The 16,918-nt window shown below is 44.5% G+C and overlaps 1 non-coding gene across 1 annotated transcript; it reads right to left on the bottom strand.

Annotated features, from left to right (window-relative positions):
• Positions 1 to 598: 598 nt before the first annotated feature.
• Positions 599 to 728, bottom strand: LOC115511373. The gene has a single exon (XR_003968034.1). It is a non-coding gene; the product is annotated as a small nucleolar RNA SNORA27 (small nucleolar RNA).
• Positions 729 to 16,918: the final 16,190 nt, after the last annotated feature.

The raw sequence follows: 16,918 nt of genomic DNA, 5'->3' as shown, positions 1-16,918 counted from the left end.
TTTCCTTTCCTACATGAGGCCACCCCTTGAAGACTGGGTGGAGACATCCAGCAACCTGGTTGGGTACACGCATCTCGATGTCAGGAGAGAAACAGATGGACAGAGATGCGGGCAGTAAAAAGGACAGAGGTGATGACCAGATGCCCAGATGACCAGAGAAATAGATGGACAGAGATGCAGGCAGTCAAAAGCACAGAGGTGATGACCAGAGGCCCGAGTATGTAGGAGATCACCTAAGAGGCTATAGAGATTGGGAAGGAAAAGGCACAGAACAGAGGGACCCGGGGCCATCGCATTTAAGGAACTGCCACATCAGAACACCCTACAAGACCATGGAAAAGCAAACTGAATGAGAACATTTAAAGTGGAAACTAATGAGAACAAGGCCAAGAACGTGAGATCACGACCTGAGCCAAAGTCGGATGCCTAGCCAACTGAGCCACCCAGGTGCCCCTTTTTATTTATTTATTTATTCATTTATTTATTTATTTTTAATTTTTTAATGTTTATTTATTTTTGAGAGAGAGAGAGACAGTGTGAAGAATGTTTCTAAAAGAAACAAGAAGGGGGATTTTCTTTTTTTTTCTTTTCTTTTTCAATTTGTTTCCTCTGACAGGATACAAGGCAAACACCCAGTATGCTTGAGTTTTAAAAGGATATTTCCTTTGCCCCACTTTTTTTTTTAATTTGAAGAAGGGGATTTTCTAACTCAAAATATAAAATATTTTAGAAATAATAACAGTTGTCTAGAATCACATATTACACTGCGAAATGCCGGGAAATGGGAGAAGGGACGAAAAAATAAAATGTGCTAAATTTCTTGACTAAAATAGGATGGAGTCAAAGGCTATTGTTTCTTCTTGACCTTGATAATTAAGGGAATATCAGATCAAGTATGTTATTTTGCAAAATTTTGTAGAAACAAAAAAACAGGATGATTCCTCCCAAATTACTGTAGGAGATTAAAGAAATCAAAGCAGAGTTCAACTAGCAAAAGACAGGAAATAGAGGAAAATGGTAGGAAAGCATGAGATACAGAAAACATAAGATCGCAGAAGGAAGTGGGAATTTATCTTTTATGATGATAACTGTAAATGATCGTAAAACCACAATATTTAGAAACCACCGGTTCAGGTGAGAAACAAAAACACACCTCCTGGAAAAAACAATTTTTTTTCAAATGTCTCATAAGATTTAAACCCAGTATTTGGAAAATGTGTATCAGGAAAGTGCAAATAAGAACAACATAGATGTGTCAGTATTAATATCAGACAGAGTAGACTCCCGGGCGGAAAAAAATATACAAAGAGGACAAGAGTGAACTTACTTGGAGTTAGATCCCGTTATGAACAAATAACTAATATTCTTTGCTAGTCTCAATGACTGAGTATTAAATAAATATGTAAATTAATCTTTTAGAAATTCAAAGGAAATGTTTTGTTTGGAATATATACATTACTCTCAACTAGACACGTCATATAGACAAAATAAATAAGGAGGGAGAAGGTTTTATTAACGTGATACGAACACACAAACTTGTACCCTACACCTGATACACCTAAAGAATGAATAGTCATCTAGCCAGCTATGTTTCAAGAGTTTTCTCCTGCTGAATTTCAAGGAAGTCTTCCTCGGACTGGTTTAATTTTCCTTAGGGCATGGTTTTCATAAGAATGTGGATTATGTCTCCATTTTGTCCGCCCGTATGGTCACACTTCTCTGCTGACATTCTGGAGTCGGCACTATACATGTGTTCCCATACATGCAAGCACCCAGTCTTTTCTAGAAAGATTTGAGACTCCTTTTCTATAAATAAGGACCAGCTCTTCGGAGACTCATGGACTCTCTAGGTTCCCATTATACAAGTAAACTCTTGGGAATATTCACTGAATCTACCTTCACAGAAAGCTCTACCTTCACAGAAAACTGCCTTTTAATGTCTTGCTGTATTGAACAACTTTCCAAGACTTAACTCTTGCGCAGACTTTTAGAGGAACTCATTCGTATCACCCATGCTAGAGAAAAAAAAAACAAAAATATGTGAGGACGCACAGTTGTCTCACACCAGCGAACTATCCGGTACATTGCTCACAAAGGATGAATTGGCTCTAATAGCAGGAGTAGAAACTGGCTGATGGTCCAGATGGGCACTTGCTAAATACATCTGGGTAAGTCCTCAAAATTGCAATCCTTGATTTTTTGTCCTGACCACAATCGTCTTAAATACCTTTGGATTGTCAGACTGGCTATAAAACATTCTCTGTCCTTAGCCATATGCCAGAATTGGGAAAACTCACGAAGACTTCCCTACCCTGATCAGAATGCAGTATTTCTGATAAGCTTTGCAACGTGACTTCATCATCTGTCATTCTCCTCCTCCTCATCACCCTCCTCTTCATCATGCTTCCTAAACTATCACAACTGGAATTATCAACCATGCAGAACACTGTGCATATATTATATAACTTCATCTTACAATAATGTCCAACGTGGATGCCATTAAAACTTCCACGTTAGTGATGAAAAAATGGAGTTTTTCATGCCCAAAGCCACAGAATAAGTGCAGGGCAGAGCTGGTACTGTTAACACTCCTTTTTATCACAGAAACATCTCCCTTCTCCAGTGACCCTTCCTGTGGATTCTTATTCAATCTCTAGTCGCGGGGATTCCCAGGTCATTTCAGGGATGTCTCCCTCTTTGACAGCTTCCAGAATGTTTGTAGCTTCTCCTTATTTCTGTTCTCCAATATCCTCAAGTGTTCAAGCACTAGTGAAAGAAATTATCCAGGCCCTCCTCAGTATATGCTCCTGGGAAACAGACCTAAAGCTAGGACATTCGGTGTTATCCTCGCTTACGGAGATTGGTGGGAATTTGTCTCACTTAAAGTTGTTTTCTTACAGTGTATCGTTACCACTTCCTAGGGGCAGGGGTGGCCAAATTCCACTTGAACAACTCACCATGCTATGTTCGATTCAAAATGGCCTCTCCTATATATAGAAAACTATTTTCCTTGGGTCAAACTCATGAGCTTTTGAGCTCTTTGTCATTCATTCATTCACTCATTCACTCACTCATTTTTCCACACATGATTAGTGCATGTGTTCTGTGGGTCAGGCTCTCTGTTGCGGTGCTGGATGAATAATAAGGAAGGCATCCTGGAAGGCCTCAGTGAATTGAGTATTTAGGGAAGGACCAATAGGCAAGCTAAGAGCTGCAACAGAACAGTTGCTCTAACAGGGCGATGGCCAGGTAGGAAGATAATCATAGGTTGGAATCCCACCCACGAGACTCCTTGGCAAACATCCTGCTTGTCAGGCTAACCCTCCAGGCATTTCCAGACGAGTCTGCATATTCAGGATGTACACACTTTAGGCTCCCACTCTGGGACCCTGCTAGACTGGGAACAGTACCAGGATCCACTTGGTTGTGGTCCAAGAGGGAGGGTGGTGGAAGAGAAAGTTATAGATGTGGATCCCTATCCCTTCCCCTTGCCCTGGGACAGAGTGCTTACCTGTCCGCCCCTCACCTGTTAGGGCTAGGGTCGATGCAAGCTAGCATTAGAGAAAAGTGTTACTGGAAAAAAAAATAGGCAAAAGGGAGGCAGCAAACCTTTAGGAAAAAAATACAGGGGAATATAGTCTGGGAAGAGGTAAATGTTAGCAGTTACCGGATTTGTTGGTCTTGTATGATATGTCTGCAGATTAGTAAGGAAGGTACGTTTCCTTCAGGACCTCAAGCTTTGAGTGTCTTACCTGGCCTCTATTCTTCCCAGTGTGATATGGTCCCTGGAGTAGAAAATAGTGACAGCCATAGCTAATTTTTGGATTTGATGCTTGAGTGAGCACTTATGCTCCAGACCATCCTAATCATTTCCCCTGCATTATTACATTGCATCCTAAAAATAACCCTGTGGGGAAGGTAGTATAGCATGGTTTTTTCATGGGGCAGAGGAGAATAGAAAAGAAAAGGAACTTACTCAAGGGCCCGCAGCAAGAGGTGAAAGGAGAATTTGGAGTCCAGAGCTCTATGCTCTTAAGTACTGCATTCATCAGAGAAACACCATTCTGTACTATCAGTTACCAAATTTTATTTTTAAATTTCTAGTAACAGACTATACTGTACCTCTGTGTACTTCTAAGGGACTAACTAAAATGTCAAATAGAAACAAGGCATCAGGATTGGGGCCTTCTACCGTGAGACATATTCTTGAAGGCGCATCTTCAAAAGGTTTTACTTCAGAGAAAACTTTAAGAATTATGGGGCGCCTGGGTGGCTCAGTCGATTGAGCATCTGACTTTGACTCAGGTCATGACCTTGTGGTTCATGAGTTCGAGCCCTGTGTCAGAGCCTACTTCAGATTCTGTCTCTCCCTCTCTCTCTCTGCCTTCCTGCCTCGTGTTCTGTCTCTCTCTCAAAAATAAACATTAAAAAAAAAAAGAATCGTAGTATCGGATGAGTATCTTAAACCACAAAAAGGCAAGGACACGTAAGTGTTGAGGTTTATTTCTTGTATTTAGGATGGAGATTCATCCCAGTGAGAAAATGGATACCTCTGTGGCATTGGCCATTCCTTAAGTCTAAATAAAGGCCTATGACGTGTCTTGTGCTACGGCAGGTGGGTGGCAGCCGCATGTCATGGTTAAGCTCATATAATCTGGAACAGAACTGGCTGGATTGGAATCCTGGAACTCCCACTGAATGACTGACTGTGTGAAATTGCAAAACTCTCTTCAATGTCCCATACTGTCAAATGGAGGCAATGCTAGTATTTGCAGGGTGGTGATGAATTAAGAACAAGACTGTTTCCCACAATTATTAGGCACGTGTTAATTACCAGGACACAGAGCCAGCGATTAGACAGGGCATGAATGTGAACAAGCAGATACCAGGATGTAGGTGGAAGAGAGAAGGAGGGCTTTGACACAGCCATGTGCAAGGTTTAAAGAGAGGTCTCCTGGCTCCTGGGTGGCTCAGTTGGTGGAGCATCCAACTTCAGCTCAGGTCATGATCTCACAGTTTGCGGGTTCGAGCCCCGCGTCGGGCTCCGTGCTGACAGCTCGGAGCCTGGAGCCTGCTTCGGATTGTGGGTCTCCTCTTTCTCTGCCCCTCCCCCACTCTCCCCCACTCTATCCCTCTTGCTCTCTCTCAAAAATAAATAATAATAAGCATTTAAAAAAAAAGAAAGAAAAGAAGGTCTCAGAGGGGAGGGAGTGTGGCACTGAGTCCACAGGTGCAAAGATACACAGATGTGTTCCTGATAGCAAGGTGGAGAAGGGCACTGTCGTCAAAGGGAGCAGCTACGGAAATGAGGTCATGGCCGAGCAAGGCCGTCTTAGGAAACTGCAAAAGGAGAGGTGTGCCTGGGTTTAGAATCCTAGCGGGCGCCTTGTTGGAAAGCCAGCCTGGAGAATATGGTACCATGGAGAAGGATCTTGAGGCCACACTGAGTTGTTCGGACTTCACTCTGTGGGAAATAGGGATCCGTGAGAAAGCTCCAAGAACAATAAATCATATTCTTGTTTGTCTCTGGGTTTTTTTTGTTCCAAATATTGCTTTCTTACTTTATTTTTTAAATGGAAAACAACTTTTGAAAATGTCCTTCCATCAAGGGAAATATTGTATAATTATTATAAGCATACTAATCTACAGAAAAATTATAAATGATTATTTTAATTTATTTTTCAGAGAGAGAGAGAGAGCTAAGCAGGGGAGGCGCAGAGAGAGAGGGAGACACAGAATCCAAAGCAGGCTCCAGGCTCCGAGCTGTCAGCACAGAGCCCGATGCACGACTTGAACCCACAAGCCATGAGATCATGACCTGAGCCAAAGTCGGACACTTAACTGACTGAGCCACCCAGGGGCTCCTATAAATAATATTTCTAAATTACCTAAAGTCCCACAACCTTGAGAAAACGACCACTAACATTTCACTAAAGAACTTTCTGAAAGCACACAATTTCAATGAACTAATATTTTATACATGTTTTGGTCAATAATCTATGTGACTAGCTTTTCATGTCAATAAATAAAGGCATCCATGAGCATTTTAATGATGGCAGAGTTTTCCATTTTATGGGAGTGAGGCAGTTCATTTACCCAGTCCTTACTGATGATAAAGCCCTTCTAATTTCTGAACATTACAAACAGCACTTCCACAAACAGTTTGAACCCGATGCAACAAAACCATCAAGTACCGGAGAGATCGGGAAACATCATAGATTCTTGAAAATTAAAACAAACAGGCTTCAGGCTGCTACAGAATGAGAAGGGAACGCCATGCCCAGCACCTTGGCTTGGAGGTTGATTTTAGTCAGTAATTCAATTCTTAATCTCGTATTTATTGGGCATCCACAATGCGTCTCGTCCTCCTCTGATAATGGGATGCAATAGAGAACAAGTCAGAGAATGTCACTTTTATTACAGCATAGAAGCTAACAGGGGAGATAGATTATAAACTTATAAACAAACGACGTATTAGATATCCGGGAGCACTACATGAGGAATCAACACGGGATGGTATGAGACAGCATCATCCACTTTAGTTGGATCATCTAGGAAGGTTTCTCCAAGCCGCGGTCATTAAGGCTGGTAAATGAACGGCCAAAGGATGGAGGCAGGGGAAGATCAGGAAAGGGGAATTCAGGGAAGCGGCTGATGCAAAGGCTCCAAGAGGGAAATGAGCTTAGCAGGTTCAAGGCAGACAAAGATCAACAGGCCAATGGAGCCTGTACATTTTCAACAACAAGGAAGGTGCCATGAGGTGGGAAGCACCGACCACGGGCTGGGAGCACCTTGCAGACTATGCTCCAGTTCCGATGTTACCCTTCCTGAACATGGGGAGCCACTGGAGAGTTGCAGCCAGACAAGAAGCTTGATCTGTGATTTTAAAAGACCCCTACAGCTTTCCAAAACTATCAGCTTCTTAAGCATAAGTTGTTGTCTTGTGTGGCTCTGCATTCGCAAGACCAAGAGAACCCTTGGCACACGGTAGGTGTTACATCAGCTTTATGAAGAATCAACAGTGTAGGGATTGTTGTACAATGTACAGAATCCAATGTAGGGATTCATTTACTGGTCCCACAATATGTATTAAGTATTTAAAGGTACTGTACTAGGTACATGGATATAAAAAAAAAAAAAAAGAGAGAGAGAGAGAGAGAGAGACTTAGTTCTACCCTCAAGGCCAAACAGACCTGAAATGAATAAACACACGTGTGGTCATTTGACTTCAATTGGAAATTGGAAATTTATCTTTATTGGAAGAAAGGGAATGTCTTTTCTTGATGCTCTAGCCTATGATCTCTTTATTTTCAGGCTGGAGACAGCCATAGCTAGTCGTCTCTTTTTTTCCTTTTTAAGGAGAAAGCCAAGTCTTCCACTTTTCCAGAAAGTGGGAGAGAAAAGAGAGATTTAGAGGAAAGGGTAACTAGTTGATGTTGGGATGTGTTGGCTTCTTGGAAACTTTGGCCCCGTGGGTGCAGATGAGCAGTGCACGTTGGACACGGTAAGTGGAGCTCACGAGAGGTGGAGATGGGGTCATGGCTTTGTGGTTACCAAATAATACGTAGAGGAAAATGCAGGGTGCGAAATAATCGCCGTAATTTGCCCTCTCTGTCCCAATATGATACACTACACCTTCCCAGTTTCCCCAGAGAACTATCACAGCTTAATTTAAAGACTATGTGCTCTGGAGTTGCATGCCGGGTTGGGCACCAGAGTGGCATCACCAGTAGAATATTCGTGAGCAAATTACCCAAATTCTTGGAGCTTCAGTTTCCTCATCAGTAAAATGTGGATAACCACAGGCACCAATTCCATACAGTTGATGAAATGCTTTAATGTATTTACAGCCCTTGAGTGATATTAAAGGCTTAATTAGATACTACCCAATATCTATATTATGTCCAATTGAAAATATTTATTACAAGGCTGTGACTCCTTCTAGACCATCATTTGTTGTGATCATCTGTAGGTTACCAAAGGCAACCACAGTATTTAAAAAAAAAAAATGTGCCTGATAAAATGTTCTTTGGATTAATCTTGCTGGATTAATCACTGCTTATCTATAATCTAGGAGAGCCCTTAATTATTGAGGACATTACGTACCAAAAGAGCGTGAAAGTGTGGATGGTATGTTATTCTGTCTTGTTCCAGCATATTAGTGCCGTTGGGATCCAATACACCCTTCCAACAGGAGGGTTCAGGTTGAGGTCTGGAGCATTTGGCTGAATCAGGTATTATCCGTGGGTTTACAGACACATGGAGTCCCCCATGCAAAGTGTTTCCAAGCAGGCCGATGCACCATCGGCATCACAGTCCTGTGGGTCAGATGCTTATTGAAGCTCCTTGACCTCAGCCCTGACTCACCGGTTCACAGCTTATTGGTGACGGGTGAGGCAGAGAATAGCTTGCCTGGAACTACCTCAACAGTGGCTCCCAGCGTGTGCCGTAAAATTCTAAAAACAGAGGAAATCAAAGAGAGAGAGAGGAAAAAAAAAGCGTATTTATATTCTTGCTGATGGAAATTATTTCTAGAGGTCATGACATAGGCTGGGTCTGTGAGATCCTGGAATCAATGTTTGTCTTCGTGGAGCTGAGTGTTTCTTTTCTGAGAGAACATGGGAAGTGGGAAACAGACAATGCCTCTTGGTGGCAATCCGAGTTGGCAGGGAGCCCCTTCTTCTGGGCAAAACTTCTCTGGGGCCTACAGAGCCTTCTCTCAGCCTCGGCCAACTCACCCAAGAGAGAGGTCCCGTCTCTTGCTATCTCTGAAGAGAGAGCCTACGATTGCTCTGACCCTTGGTCTCTGCCATTTACGGGGGCGCGATTTCGTTGAATTCAAAAAGGATTTCTCTTTTCTATGTTTTTTCCCTCTTCCTCTCCTTTCCTAACTGAGTTTCTGCCAAGGCAAACGGGTACAAACCGACGCCATCAGGAAATCTCGAGATGGAGCCCAGTTCTCCCGAACACTTCATACCCGAGTGTGTTCGTTCCCTGAATCTGCATCCAACACTTAGCCAAGCATGGATTCCTATAAAAGCCTTGTGAAAAGAAAACACGGATCAAAGACACCTTCAAAGTGTTGTCATGTCGCATTGAAAATCTCTGCGTGAGGGGCCAGTGGCCACCAGCAGCTCGAGGTCAGAACTTCCCCGACACCCTTCACACGGGGCCCTCCCGTAGGGTCCTTCCGCCAAGGAGGAGCTGTGCCCCCTCCCCAGCCTTGTGCCCCCCCGTGAGAAAGGACAAGAGCAGCCCCACCAGAGGCCCTTTCCCTTGGCAACGCTCTGTGTCAGCAAAGCGTCTCCAGCAAGCATTTCCGTGGGAAGGCCTTCCATCTGGAGCTTGGCAGAGAGGGGAGATTTCCTTTGAGGTTGTGCCACCCTCTCCCTTCGGCTCTCCATAAGGTGCAGCTCGGAGGGGCCTTGTCTGACTTGAGGGCTGGTACCGGCGTGTTTCACGGAGCCAGAAGGGCTCTTCTGACTCCCCTGCGCAAGCCTGCGAGGCGCTGAGAGAAAGAATGGTATTCGTTCTGCCACCACCTCCCATCTCAGTGTGCAACAGGTCACAAGATGTGACAAGTTCATGCGCTAATTCCTTCCTTTTCAGTTAACAGAATAACACAGATGGGAACACTTACCCCGGGATCGGACGTAAACTGGAGCGGCAGGAGAAGGAGGACAGACACAGCCTGGCCCCCGCTCAGGATTCTGCTCGACAGAAATTGTTTTCAACAGCATCATCACCCGCAGCTGGGTAGCCCCAAGAAGCTACTCTCTGACAGGAAGGCGCAGGCCGCTGGCACGGGCCCTCGTCTCAACCCACCCATCCCGCAAAACGCTCCCAGCATGTTCAAGAAATAACAACACCAGGCAGCAACCCCATCGCCTCCCAGGAGTCTCTGGGTAGCAACGCCCAAGGCAACAGTTCCAAAACCACCCCGTAGACTGTCTGCAAGATGATAAATGGAACATTAAAGGAAGAGGGATGTTGAGACAGCAGTGGTAGAGCCACGCACAGAACCACGGGGATGCCTGCCGTCTCTCCTGGCCGCTGGGCACTCTGCATACTCAGGTACAGAACCGGCTTTCAGGATTTTGTCCCTTACCAGGCTCTGACCTACATTTTTATCCCAAAGTGACAGAGATCCATTGGCGGTCAAACGGCTAGGGCTCTGAAGTCTAAAAGGTGCCTTCAAATCCCAGGCTGCCACTCATGGGCCACATGTGTCGGAGCAAATTGATCCGGCTCTTCCTGAGCTTCTGTTTTCTCCCCTGCGAAACAAATTAGGAAACACTTTCCCCCTTTACTCAGCTGTTTAGGATCAAATAACATGTCCAGAGCTGGGACTGGGACCTACAAAGAGTAGCTACAGTTTATTAATATATTTCACATGTGCCAAGCAATGTGCCCGACACTCTTATAAGTACATTTCTAATTAAACTTCACTGAAGCGCTCGGGGGCTTATGCTACCATCACCCTGGCACCGTATTGCCAACGAGGAAACCGGAAGTCAGGAACAAGATCCACGAGCCGCAAGTGACCAGCTGGTTTGAAACCACCTCTATCTATCTAGGCCTTCAGAGTCCAGATTCATAACCATATCGTAGGCACTTGGTAACAGTGGTGGTGATCACTGTCCTTGTCATCATCATGATGGCTAGCCAAACCGTGAGGGGCCTCTATGCCTTGCTAGACAGGGTGCACGTCAAGATTTTAGTGCCAGCTATAAGATGATGATATTAAAATAAATTATAAGGACTAACGCCAAACCTGGAAGAGAGCTACAAATTTTGGACATCAAGGAAGGAGAGAAAGACCATGCTTCTGGGAATTTGAGTGAGGTTAGGTCAAAATGAATCTTTGTGGACATTTGTCAATCACTTTCTGCTTGTAATCTCTTCATCCCTTTTTGTGGTAATAGCCTACCCTCCCTCCCGAGAAATAACCATTCTTCTATTCCATATGGCTCTGATGGGGATGACAAGTCACATTTTCCCACTGCACTAGACCACAGCGTGGGCTGCCAGTAATAGGCCTTGTTCACGGAGATTAGTACAGAGGGTGAGCCTATGATCCCAAAGGATCCATCAAGTGAATTCCAGAGGATTTCATGTATTGATAACAGAAGAATGAAAATGTCTCCAACTTTTGCCATTGCAAGGCTGGCATGACGTAAGTGTGGAGCATTCTGTAGACATTTCTGTTTCTCATTTGTCCAAATAAACGGAGGAAGTCAGCTGTAGGAAGGAATGCAACCAACATAGGGAAAAGCAAAGGATACAGACAGAAGAAGAAGGAGGGGACGAACGAAGAGGAACGGGAGAGGGAAAGGCAAAAGAGAAAAGGGGAGGAAGGAAAAGGAAAACGGAGAGGGTGGGGAGATAGCTATTTTTATCTCAGGATCACTTTGTGTCAAGATCAGTTCTACTCCAGGTTCCCATGTAGTTTCCATCATGTTACATGGGAGAATGCTGGTTCTCACAGTACGTGTTGGCTATGTCAATGGTGAAGTCATGGGCATGTAAAGTTCCATCATCTAGGATGATCAACATTGTGGGGACTTTCAGAATTTCTAAGTCCCTGTCCCCAGAACAGTCTTTGCCTCTACTGGGTCATGTAGAAGCACATGTCAACTAAATTCCAGTTGGTTCTTTATTTTTAGTTGCATGATGTGATGGAAAGAGAATGAGCTTTGAAAGCAGATAGATCTCATTTCAAATATCAGCTTCACCAGAATGCATCATCTTGGACAATAACTTAGTCTCCACTTGCTCATCTCTCATTGGGACCCGGGTACTCGGGTGTGAAAATTGGGTTTGGGGGCGAGTCAAATGCTCTAGAGTAGGAAAAAAAAAGTGCCTTTGGCATAGTGCCCAGCCCATAGAATGTACTCTGAAAATAGTTCTTCTATTTCTGATAGTTCGGATCCACCCTTCCTTCACAAAGACCCTTCATGGGAACTGAGAATAGGTACCTGAGGTCTTTCTGGGAACGTTAAGGACCCTCCGTAATTCAGAATAATGTTTCTCGGTATGATGGGAGTTGTTTACGGTCATGCTATGTAAAATGTCAACAAAATATCTCAATCTCAACTCTCAGAATAAGTTGCAAAAATTAACAAGATATGTGAAGTGTCTAATTTGTTCACTAAATGAGCATAAATGAACAGTTACACTTCATACATCATTATCACTTCTCCCTGCCACTCTCTCCCTGAAGTAACAGGCTCACAGCTCCCATTGCCCCTGTTCCTGGGGTGGAGAAGGTGATGATGATCTTTGAGCCCTCTCTGACCTCAGGATATGTGTAGTGACAAGGACGGCAGGGTGGTCTCATGGCTTCTCCAGTTACTGTCCCTCTGTAGCAGATTTGCTTGAAGAAGGGAAACAGCACATTTCTGGCAGTTTGGGGAATTTTGTAGTAGAGTTGTTTTTATGCCTTTCTTACTTCCGATCCTGTATAGCAGCATATTCTTAATTTTTTTTGATTATTTATTTTGGGGAGAGAGAGAGCAGGGGAGGGGCAGAGAGAGAGAGAGGGAGACACAGAATCCAAGGCAGGCTCCAGGCTCTGAGCTGTCAGCACAGAGCTTGTCATGAAGCTCGAACCCACGAACCATGAGATCACGACCTGAGCTGAAGTCAGACGCTTAACCGACTGAGCCACCCAGGAGCCCCTATAGCAGCATGTTCTATAGGGATTGTCTCTGTCTCCTGTTCTTCCTTATCTTATCCTCCTCCTCCTCTTCTCTCTTCCTGCTCCTTCCTGCTGCCCCCTTCCTCTCTCTCTCTCTCTCTCTCTCTCTCTTTCTCTCTCTCTGTCCCCCCCTCTCTCTCTCTCTCTTTCATTTTTGGTCTTTGTGCCCCAGTTGTAGCAGACAAGGGGGACAAGACCAACGACTACAACTGAATAAGATACAACCTTCTGCCTCAAAGAGCTCACAGTCTCTTTGAGGACACAGACTGAGAGCAGTTTGTGATCACTGTTTCTTTAGCTTGCAGCCAAGGAGGTGGAATCAAGACCCGTGCCAGAGTGCAGAGCTGACTTCTCAGCCTGGGAGAGGTGACATTAAAGCTATGCCTCACATGGTACCCAGATGCCTCCCTTTGTACCCCGTGAGCCAGTTAAGAGGGAACTATCTTCCTATAAAAGCAGAGAGCCTAATGCCTGGCAGACCCTGGATGTAAATTTCAAACGCTGTGATTTAAGTAAAACTTATTTAAAGTGAAAGTTGTGGTCACACTGAAGATAAAACCCGTCTTTGTTTTTTGCCTTACAGAAGTTTATATGGAATTCCTTTCTTTCCCATTCTTGATGCCCATTGGGTGTAGGTATCCTTTTGGCTGACTCAGAACATTCATGGGGAAAATCAGAACCAGGGCCTGTCTCTTCTCCTGAAAACAGCTTCTCCTTTCAAATAAACCTGTGGGTAAAATGTTTACAAGTGTGATATTTCACACGTGGAGAAGAGGGCCACATTAATGGCATGAAAAGAGGTACCTGTCAGCTCATTCAAGCAACAGCCCTCATACTTCTGTGATTGGGAACATGGATTCCATGAACTCGGGAAAGGGAAGGATGGAGTACAATGCAGGGTTCTAAGAAAAACTACAGCAAGAAAGAGCTTAGAGTGAGTCTCCAACTGAGTCCCAGTGTTTATGGAAGATGTTCATGCATCAATCGCCATTTTGAATCCAAAGGAAGTCTTTCCTTCCCAGCCATCTAGAGAAAATAAATTAATATCCAATTAGCATCTACTGTGTTTTGCAGGAAGAGGGTGGGGGGAGAGAGGGAGAGAGGGAGAGAGAGAGAGAGAGAGAGAGAGAGAGAGAGAGAGAGAGAGAATGTTCATTATTTACGGCATCCTAGATGAGAATCTATGGTGCAAATTCCGTTGGCAAATCTGCTGTTGAGGTTTCTCATCTCTAGGAAGGGATTTTCCTTACTAAGCATTTCTCAGGTTTTTTTCCAGTCTCTGTTTTCTTAATTTCCTAATTTTACAAATTGTCCACAAGGGAACAGGGCTGAGAGGACAAAACCAACAGAGTGAGGCCGTGTGGGATTTGGTTGCCAAGACTCAAGAGGGTCCTGCTCTTACCGGAGCCTCAAGTCCAACAACAGTCTTAGTAACAAAACACAAACAGTTCCCTTGACACTCATTGAAGGGGGAGGGTTGGGTGTGGGAACAAATGGCTCGTCTTCTAATAGGACTGAAAGCAAAATTCAAGTGAAGTCAATTAAATCTACGAGCAAAGTAATTTTCACAGGACTTACCCAGCAGGGAGGAGCGGTCATATCGAAGATCGAACAGGGGAAACCGGAAGCATTTGCAACTGGACTCATCAGAACTCACAAGGGCGTCTTGGGATAGGATAGCAATGGTCTATTCAATGGAACTGTTCTGTCCTGGTGATTCTGGGGCTACGGAAACTCCTGTCCCTGTTCACTGGTAGAACAAAAGTGGTCTCTGTTATAGCCTCTAGGGTAGGGGGAGGCAATAAAATATTCAGGTTTGCCAGAATCGTGATGGAGATGGTGCAGTCCTGGCTTGTAAACAAGAGCCAAGGGGAGCCGGGAGGAGAGAACACCAATTTGGGTTGAATGGGCACAGAGGGAAGACAACAGGGACCCAGCTGCCACTGTGTCCCGTGAAGCACACCCGTGCAACTGAGGCACAGAAAGCAGGAGCAAGGCCAGCAGAGGTTTGCAAAAGGAGGCAGCTGGACTTTGTGCAGGGGTTTGCTGCGGTGAAGAGGACCCATTAGGTGATTCGTGATCATTTACCCGATGGCCTACATGTGCCTGGGGCCATGTCAGGGATGCAGGGCAGTCAGGAGAGGGAGAGAGACAAGCTAAGCAACAGTTCCACATAATGGAATGAGTAACATGAAAGGGAAGTGTAGAGGATGCTAAGTGAATGCCTAGTCAGGCTGTACCAGTGGGAAAGGACTCCTTCCTGCCCCGTCCTATCTAGTTTAGGCCATCGTCATTTCTTGCCCGGGCACTGTGACGGTTCCACCCTGGTCTCTTCACATGCACTCATTCTTCTTTCCGGCACAGCTGATTTATGGTATGATTGCATCCCATATCACATGCCTACCTGCCCCCTTTAATAACATCCCACCACACTATAGGTGCAGTCAAGATTCTTTGATATGACCAGCATGGTTCTGCTGTATCTGCCTTATCTCTCCAAATTCATCCCACTCTATTCTATCAAGCCATCTGAAATGACAACACGCTGACGTCAGGATGCCTGCACAACACCTTGGCAAAGATGTGTATAAGAGAAAACTCAAGGTGGGTGTAGGAGAACAGTGTACATGTTCTCTCTGAAAGCCACATTTTGAATGCTCTGAGAAGGACCAGTAGACAGAATTCTGTGATGGCCCTTCAAGATCTGTGGCCCCTGCTTTACACATATCTACTCCAAGTTATTCAGTCAAACACTAATTTAGGTGCTGCTGTGAAGAGATTTTGCAGATGGTACAATCGAGGTCCCGTATCAACCGATCGAGAAATTATCCAATGAGCCTCACCTAGCCACAGGAGCCCTTTGAAAATAGAATGTTTCCTCCAGCATCACAGAAGAGGAAGTCAGAGATTTGCATAAGAAGTATTCAATGCGACACTGCTGGCTTAAGGTGGAGGGGTTCCGTGCAGCAGGGAATGTGGGCAGCCAAGAGTGGCCCCTGGCTTACAGCCAGCAAGGAAACAGGGATTTCATTCCAACAACCACAAGGAAATGAATTCTACCAACCACTGGTAAGCTTGGAAGAGGACCCAGAGCATCGAATGAGAAGAGTAGCCTCGCTGACTCTTTGACATCAGTTCAGTGAAACCCTGAACTAAGAATCCAGTCATGCTACACCAGACTTGTGACCCACGGAAACTATGAGATCATACATTTACGTCATTTTAAGCTGCTACCCAGGACTATCAAACTAATGGTTGATGCAAAAAGGAAATTCAACTTTCAAAAGTCCTGGCTATATTGGACTCAAGTGGGTATTTTCCTGATCATTTACCAATGCCTCTCTGTGAAGTTTTTTTAATCCAGATAATCACCTACAGCATTGAGTGGGCACACATCACCTACGGCCCTAGGAAAAGGGCAGGGATTATTTCTACCCTGGTTGCAACTTGCAGTTAGAAATCTGACCTCTTGAAATATTGGGACTTGACCCAGGAATAGAGAGAGAGAGAGAGAGGATGGTGGACATTTAGATGATCTTTGTGAACAGCTAGGATTGGGTAAATGGCAAGAATGAATCAAAGGCTAGTGTTGGAAGCATGCGTACTTCTTGCATATTAGAATAACTAAATAAACGATTAACTGAATAACTCTTAAGTTCACTTCCAGATCACCTACTCCTCAAGTCTGTGAAATGAATTTGAAAATACTGGCATACGCTAGGGCCCTGAGTGCTTGTAGAGACTGGAGTGAGAGACGGCGGGACGTCCACAACTATCTTTTGGCAGATAGCACACACGAAAGGCCTCCATTCTCATTAGAAGGGAACTGGGCTAGCATTGACACTTGACCTGTGGCATTGTTCTCCCAGTATACACAGTCTGAGTCAAGAAAACTCCTTGCCAAATGGGAATTGCTGGCCCCCTGCCCAATCACTAGGCCCTGCTTGTTTTAGAAAAATTTATTACCATAAAAAAGAGACAAATTGTAAAACTCAGACTTCAGTGTTGAAAAATTAATTAGGCCTTTGGCTCTCTCTTCTCAGCATTTGTAGAGAATTTCTTTGTATACTTAGCTGGTTCGTTGATGAGGGTTAAATATGTGTACCCGAGAGATTAACACTCTTATTGGAGCTATTTCAAGAGGGAAAGTGTGTTAGAACCAGAGCCCATTTAGTATTTCCAAAGAACATAGCAGGAGAAGTCAACTAAGTGAGCTTG

This window comes from Lynx canadensis, chromosome A3, assembly GCF_007474595.2.
Source record: "Lynx canadensis isolate LIC74 chromosome A3, mLynCan4.pri.v2, whole genome shotgun sequence".
NCBI classification, from domain to species: Eukaryota; Metazoa; Chordata; class Mammalia; order Carnivora; family Felidae; genus Lynx; species Lynx canadensis.
This window is presented reverse-complemented; position numbering and strand designations above follow the sequence as displayed.